The 8,247-nt window shown below is 43.0% G+C and overlaps 1 protein-coding gene across 8 annotated transcripts in view; it reads right to left on the reverse strand.

Annotated features, from left to right (window-relative positions):
• Window positions 1-7,854, reverse strand: part of RC3H1 (ring finger and CCCH-type domains 1) — a 73,284-nt gene extending 65,430 nt beyond the window's left edge. For all 8 annotated transcript variants that reach the window (XM_058030701.1, XM_058030699.1, XM_058030698.1 and 5 more), the window contains exon 1: window positions 7,695-7,854. The gene's annotated coding sequence lies outside the window, so the exon portion shown is untranslated. The remainder of the gene's footprint in view (window positions 1-7,694) is intronic.
• Between the last annotated feature and the right edge of the window lie 393 nt (window positions 7,855-8,247).

Here is an 8,247-nt window from a genome sequence, read left to right on the forward strand (position 1 = left end):
TTTGCTTCCCTGTTAAGGTGTTTGAGGGCTTTGTGCACAGCCTTTTACTTTAATATTTTAATAAAAAAAGTATCTGGGATTCCAGCAGAAATTTATGCCACCAGTAAAATTTTAAGCAGCATCACTGAAGGGAAAACCAAAAAGCTCAGTGTCCCAATTTTGGCATGAGTTAGAACTAAGTTATTCCACATACCTCCACTCTCACACTGTTATCAACAGGGAACCTCTTCTATAAAAAGAGATGGATGATTTAGAGGGTTTCTAAACACAGCCAACCCCTACTTTGAGCACCTTTTCTGTGTACAGAAATTATTCATGTCCCTGAAGATTCTTAACACAAATGCATCCTTAAATGGAATAAAACGTTCAGGAGACAAAACCAGATGGAATCAATGTGAGATGTCTTCAAACCAAGAACTGGTTTTGTAAAAACTACAAAACAGTGGATAAGCAGCATCAAAAGGTAGCATGAAAGAGGTATATTCAGCTAGCATGATTTAATACAGCACACAAGTACAGGAAACTAAAATCCACACACAGGTTAGCAAGTCCAGAAGACAATCCTTCGGTAGAATCTGACAATAGCTGGCAACAAACTGTTACATTTTAAATAGTCTGGTCTACTCCAAACAACCAAAGTTTAAGCAATTCTCACTGCCCTGAATAACATTTTCTTTCCACTGTTATGATTCACTTACAAAGAAGTTACAGTGTCAATCTTCTATCCATAAGGCCTGGTTTAAACAAGAAGACTAAAATTCAACTTGACCACAAGTTTTTGCAGCACTAATAAAGCCTCCTTTTTAATTAATTCTACAGGAGGCCTTCCAACACAATTAAATGGCAGAATGACTCATAAAACAGGAAGGACAGCCTGACTGCCTTTGGCTTAACTAACCCAGACCATCTCATCAGGCCAGTTCAGCCTAACTTATTTTTATCTTTCTTCATGTCTCCTTGCAAATTTAACAATGCTCCCTAATTTCTCATCAGTTCCAGAGGAAGCAGTGATGTTTCAACAGTCCTCAGTAAACTCTAAGAACACAGAGCACCAAAGGTTACTCCATTATCCAAACCACCTATCCTGCAACTCTGAACATAAAGCAATGAAACTCAGAGGCAAAAAGCCATCTCTGTTACCTGCATTAGCTGGCTGAATTGATGAGTGGCTCAAAGCAGAACAAAGTTAAATGAAAAAAAAAAAATTAGAAGAAAAATAGAGAACACCAGAGAGTGAAAGATCATGAAAGAGAACAGGAGAGGTAAAGATAACCATGCATCCAGGAGAAAAAAATCCTACAAAGAAAACAGAGCATTTTAGCAAGCAAAGAGATAAAGACTCCTTAGAGAAAAGTTATTTCAAGTCTAGAAAGGTACATCAGAGTGCTATTTCCTTTGCCATTGCTTTACTAATTTATGAGACTTGGCCCTGTTCTCATCTATTTTTGATCCAAAATCCACATCCCCTCAAAGCAAGCAAGACCAAGAATTACTGTCCTTCAGAGCTGCCATATAAGAGCAAGCCATTTTCCAGCTTCCAAAACTCTGGATTTCGTCTACCCATACAATAATTAACAACAATGCAGGGGCTGGTGACAATTTCTGTATGATGATCAACAGCTAATTATCTAGATCTTTGCAACGTGATGAATTAGTTCTGTTTACATTAGAGGAGTAGTGGTGATTTGGTATGAAGCCCCTCAGACACATGCAGAACCAACTTCCAGGACACTGTGGTCAACAACTGTTCCAGCAGAGCTCAAGAAATACATGTGCAACATCATACACAGCTGTGAAGATTTTTCATTTGTAGAGGGTTGAGGCTGAGATTTGTTTCACAATTCCTGCTCTTCCTTCCATACATAGATTGTAAAGCACGACTGCATGTTGCTATTTCCTATCTCCTCAAACCACCTCCATCTGTGGCACAAAACCCAAGCTTGATTTTTGTACAATGAATCAGGGATTTTAAATTGTGACACACCACAGACAGAGATGATTGCTTCAGTGGACTCATAAGCAGATGTTCAAGATTTCATTAGCATAATGTTCACTTATAAAGGCAGGGAAATTTTTTCTACTAAGCCTCCCAGAGAAGAGCTTATATCAGAAAGGTGAGCTTTAATTATCATTAGGCCTGCATAACTGCCAGAATCATTAATGGCCATAAAATAATGTTTATGCAACATGCCACAATTCAGGAATGCCACATAGGCTAATCAAACTCACTTTCTACAATTTACTTTACAATTTGGTCTCCATTAATTTCAAGGTCTCTCCTTCAGCTCTTATATCTTAGCACAGAATTGAAAAAAAACCAAAACCCCAGAGGACAAAACACTTTATCTTGCTGTACTGTGAGTAGCTGGATAATGAAATCCTAACAGTTCCATTTGTTGGTACATTCTAACATCAAATAGCACCTCAAGGACCTCCATTCTAAAGTGGTAACAAAAGGAATGGAGGTGAAGGAGAACAAACTGAAAGAATGTGACTTACAGAAAAAGTAAGTCAACAGTAAAAGTTTTATTTCAGTCACTTTCCAAGGGCATTTATATTACACAGTGACTGTAGTAAGACAGGGAGAAGTTCTTAATTCAAACACAATTGCTACAGAAAGTGAAGAGTGCCAAGCCATTATGAGTAAATGGAGAAAGTTAAATGCTACCAACACTGGGAGTGCTCCACAGAACTTGGTTTATTAACAAGCAGGTAATTAAGACCATCCTCTGTGGCATGAATTTCAATTAATTCCCATTGTAATACCTTCCCTGAAGCTGACTCCTTTTGCCCTAAAGGTAGCACCTAATTTTGAGATGGGGACCAACACTGGCTGACACAATTAATCAAAAATATTTAGTTGCAAGTCTCTGAAAACCTCCAATGCACAGCAAAGAGGTGGGATTCCTGCCACTATAGTAGATGTCTCCCTTGTAAATAGCAAGGAAGTTCAAAGTTGGAGTTGAAAACCCTTCCAACTTGCTCACTATCTGAACTAAAGTAATTGCTCCAAATGAGTTCAGGAAAAAGTGCTGAGAAGACCTTTAGATCCAAGCTAGAAACGCTCCTGCTCCATCAGGTGATCAACCAGCATTTTGTTAACAACAACAGGTTTAAAAACCACCACACCTCACCTTCCAAAGCTTATCCTGACAGAATCTAATGAACACGGAAGCATTCTGAAAAATAATTACATTTGAAATGTCCAGATTTTTATTTAAGATTAACAGCCTGCTTTGAAAGAGTATTTAATAAGACAATTTTAAAAACACCTATTAATCTGGAATAGTAGAGAGATGAGACCAACCAGACTTTCCCTGTTAAAACAAAAAACTAAAGGAAATAAGGAACCACCTGTGAGATCTCATTTTCCCAGCCTGGCACATTTCAGCTACACCAAACACTTTGTTCCTTCAGTTGTCTTGTAGCTGAAGCAGTCCTGTCTCAGATCAATATAATGTGCACACCACAAACACCAGAAAACCAGTAATTGAAAATTAATACTTCAAAAAGTGGTTTTGCAAGCAATCTCCAGCGAGGGAGGTCTATTGGCCAGAGGCAAGAACAACATGTCCTTCTGGTGGTTTTAGTGACCATGGCTGGAAGGCATAACTGTCAATAAATCCTCCAGCTTCTGAAATGTTGAATTCCCGACTCACCACAACGTTCCCTGACACAAACACTCTCTTCCGTGTTCTTTGTATCAAATTACATGGCAACTCTGTCACAATCTGTGTGAAGCAAGTGAAAGATCTGTTCCTCAGCAACATTTCCACTACTTTTCAGTTTAACTGTGTATCTTCCATTTCTGATGTAGCAGAACAAGAAAAAAAGAATCCTTTTGTGTGTTAAAACAATCCTCTTCCCTTGTTTCCCCTCTCCTCCTCACATCTCTCTCTCATATGAAGATTTTTATCCACATTCCTAAAAATGTCTTCATTCTAACAAGGTAGCTTACATTGTAGCTTACACAGGCCTCTACCTACTTTGTACAATCAAGTGATAAAGAGAGATCTTATGTAACTTTTAGGATTCCTGAAATACCTTTTTATTTTTTCTGGGGGAAGAAAACCTAACCTAGCATGTGGGGCAGATGTTTGCATGTAAAAGGCTGCATGGGATGTCCAGGCCCTTTTGTATATGCATATATGCCCTGATGCCTATGAGAAGTCCTCTCTGCCCACTGGCAGTTTGCCTCAGCCTCCCTGCAGCTGCCTCCCCGCTCACTGCATTAGAAAGGAATCTCAGTGTGAGGCCAGGACACCCACCACACCTGCATGAAACACCCTCTACGCTTCCTAACACAGAGCAGTGCACGACTGGTACTGCTTCTGACAACACACATTCACAGCAAATTATCTAGAACTCTTCCTATTTCTATCACCAAAATCTCTTTCTTCTCCAGCTCATAGCACCAAATGTGTTGCTATCATGCAGTAACAGGAAAGCTGTTTCCTCAAGCACTCTAACCTGAAATTATTTTTATATCAGAAAAATCTATTTATAATAAGCCATCAGGACTTTTGCACCTTCTTGCCCATTAACCCACTTCTACAAATAAAAAACCTCATTAGGAAATCACTTAGCCCTTGGAAATCGAATACCATTTCAATTTTAACAGTACTGGTAATGAAGAAAATGAGACTGATGCAAAAAGTAATTATCAAGAGATGCACTTCTTCAGCAAAACAAGTGGTCAGACTCAGTGAGGGGAACTGCACCCAATTCTGGGCACACTGTGGAACCTGTGCTCAGAAAGGAAAGTAATATAACCAAGTAAACATTTGTGGTTTCTTTCTCAGCTAGCAGAGTCCCTAGACTGCATTACTGTAACAGAGCCTACATGGAATCTTGAAGGTCACACTGAAATTTCACTCAGTGCAGTGTTTATATAATAATCTTTCACAACAGCAGCATATTATAGATGATGGTTTCCCACTTGTTACCTAGTACAGCCCAAGACATGAACTTCACACTACTAATTCCCCTAGGTTTTATCTGCCATGTCAGATTTGTTTTTCTGGCCCACCTGCAATGTTACTTGGGATGCTCCAGCAAGCAACCACCTGATTTACTGGCTGTGGGAAAAACACCACAAAACCACACAGACTTTCACCTGCAAAATGACTCAATGAATCCATGGTGGGAGTAGGCTTTGCAAATGAGTAGGCTTTGCAAAAAAAAAAAAAAAAAAAAAAAGTTTTATAAAGGTCACCTGCTTAAAAGATACCTTATAGTGGCTTCTGCATCACTGTTCTGAGCTTCTTGAGAAGTTTGGGAACCTACATGCAGATGAGTTCTCTCCTTCTAACTCAGCTGTACATATCATACTCTTGGAAAGCTATGACTCCACAAGTTCTTTCAAATGGCTGGAACACTTTTCCCCCAGGTATCCAGCATGTAAACTGTAATTCTTGATGCAGATTACAAAAAAAAAAAAAAAAAGCTAATTATCCTTCATATCACTACATATTACAGACTGGGAAAGGTCAATTTCCTAAGTATCATGAAACAACCTTTTACAGCACTGGTTAGTTAAAAGATAGAGGCCTTCATTAAATGGGATATCAGTTTTTGCCATCACTATGAAAGGAAGCCAGCATCAGTGCCACCCAAGGCTTCTAAGCCCCATACAAAGTAATTAAAGCATTATTTTAATATACACTCACTGAATCTCAACTTCTGTGATGCTTAATTCAACAAGATTGATAATGGCTCCACCCAGATTGCTGGTGAATCATTGGCAACACGTCAGAAGTTTCCAAAAGCATTCCTGCTCATTTCTCTTCATCTGCTTTAGCATGAGCCCTTTTATATAATAATACACGCCTCAAGATGCCCCTAAATTAAAGTCTGTGTTATTAATGTCTGCAATTTCCAGATTCATACGTTCATCTGCTCACTGGAACATTAGTTTAAATTATCAGCACACCACAATCCCATCAGACATTTATAGAATATTTCATTTTAAACTAAGCTAGTTTGGATACAAGCTGACAAAAAAAACCTCACAAAAACGAACAGCAAAACACCAGAAACCATACAAGTTACTTCCCACTTATGTCAAGGAAGGTTCCTGCTGCTCATAAATGATTGACAAACTCAAGTCTCTGGTTGTCAAAACAGACTGCTCTGATGGTACCTGCCTTTCTAAATTTCCCTCCAAGCAGCCTGTCAGGCTGTCTGCTTTGACAGACAGGACAGGAAGGCAAAGCCATAAGCTATCACTGGGAAAGGAAAACGTGCCTGATAACGCCCGCTTCTATTTACGTTAGTGGGAACCATAATTTCATTATCAGCATTGTGTATTAATGCACTGAAGAAAGGCATGGAGCTTCTGGTGAAGTCAGAAACTGGCAATAATGTACCAACTGCTCCTGAGCACAGGTTATTTATACAGCCATGAAGTCCCATATTAGCTTCATTGACTTCAAATGCAGCAATACAGACATTTATAGCTGACAAAATTAACCACCTCCACATCCTCATAAGCCTGAAAGAAGCAAGAAAACATAAGTTTAGGAATACATTAACTTCTGCCTCAGAGTATTCCTGTATTATCTCACAATTCTATAACCAAATAATGTGAATAGAGTATAAATGCTGCATTTATCTTTCAGCAGAGTCATTAAATGACAGCATTGCTACACCAGTTACAATGATTAAAGCAGCTCAGCTGCAATCCAGGTTACTTTGAATCTGTTAATTATTTTTGCAAATTTTTAATTTTTTCCCCCACTTCAGCCATTTTCAATATGGCAAAAAAAGCACAGAAAACCGTAGCTTCTGCTGGAGGAACAAATGATTTGTCACGCATACTTGACTAAAATGTATAAAAATAAGAGATACATTCTAGATAAAAAGGCGTGCAGAGATAAACAAAACATTCCCAATTCCTACGGGAAAAAAACCAAAACCACCATCAGTTCCCTGCTTTAAAACAAGACAGACCTCACAATGGCTTTTGAAGACAAAACCTGACACCCGGACATTCCCAACCATCAAAGCAAATTAAATCCCAGCTACACCAACACCGCACCCCCAGCATGAAACCCTACCCACTCTGTGGGTGTAATCCAACAGCCCAAACAATGCCAGGGTGGAAAAACTACTGCAAGTCAGGGAGATCCTGTGCGCTTTCACCATCGTTTGTCCCCACGCACAGGGAGCCGCGGCCACCTCGCTCTTCCCTCAGGCACGACAGACAAAAGAGCCACAACCCAGGGCGGAGAGGTGTCCCGGGGACGGGTAGGGCTCTGTCATTATTTTCCCCCCGTCTCTGTTGTTCAACGCGACACAGGGACGAGTTTTCTCACGCAGAGGCAGGCAGAGCCCCTGGAAACAACACCAGCAGGCAGAGGGGGCACACAAAAGCCGCCTGTCCCTCGGCCGCCGCAGCCTGAGGCGATGCCGCCTCTCCCCACCCCCAGCCGGACCCAGCCGCTCTCCGCCTCCCCCCCATCGGGCACAGCGAGCCGCGGTCCCTCCCCGCCTGCCGAGGCGTTCGGAAATCGAGCCCGGCAGGAGCCTGAGGCCTGGCGAGGCACAAAGTCGCGGAATTGTTAGAAGTAGAAAGCACCTCTGGAGATCATCTCGTCCCAGCGCCCGCCCCTCCGCCTCCTTCCTCGGCAAGGCGGGCAGAGCGCTCCCGCCCTATTGTTCCCCGCACCCCGCGGCGGAGGCAGCGCACTCACCACGCGGGCCGGGCTTCCTGCAGCGCCCAGCGGCCCCCTCAGCTCCGGCACACCGGGGCTGCCACAGCGCCCTGCTGCTGCTCCTCCAGTAGTACACGCGGGCCCCGGGGCAGCGCCGCCATCGCCCGCCGCCGCCCCGCTGCCACTCCGGCAGCGGCCATCTTGTGCGTCGACTGCTCCTCTCACCGCCCACCTCCCTCCCTCCCTCTCGGCACCACCCGCCCCTTCCTGCGCCCGCCTTCCCCCGCAACCGGGACGCGACGGGGACGGAACGGGACGGGATGGGGAGAAATAGCCGAGTCACGGCCTGGAGCCCGTGAGGGCAGGGCGGGGGAGCTACCGCCCGTCTCGGGCAGGGTACCTCGCGCTCTGTCAGGGACGGTCTCCAATGTCAGATGCCTTCCTCCTTTCAGGTGGGGTCTTTTTCCCCCCTCCTCACCTCCTCTTGTCATAGTTAGCGGGCTCGGGGGTGGAGGTCGAGGCTTTTCACACTCGGAGTGGCTCCCGGGGAGCGCTCTGTGTTTTGAGAGCTTGCTGAGGGCCCCCGCCCGCC

Source organism: Melospiza georgiana, chromosome 9 (genome assembly GCF_028018845.1).
Source record: "Melospiza georgiana isolate bMelGeo1 chromosome 9, bMelGeo1.pri, whole genome shotgun sequence".
In the NCBI taxonomy this organism is placed as follows: domain Eukaryota; kingdom Metazoa; phylum Chordata; class Aves; order Passeriformes; family Passerellidae; genus Melospiza; species Melospiza georgiana.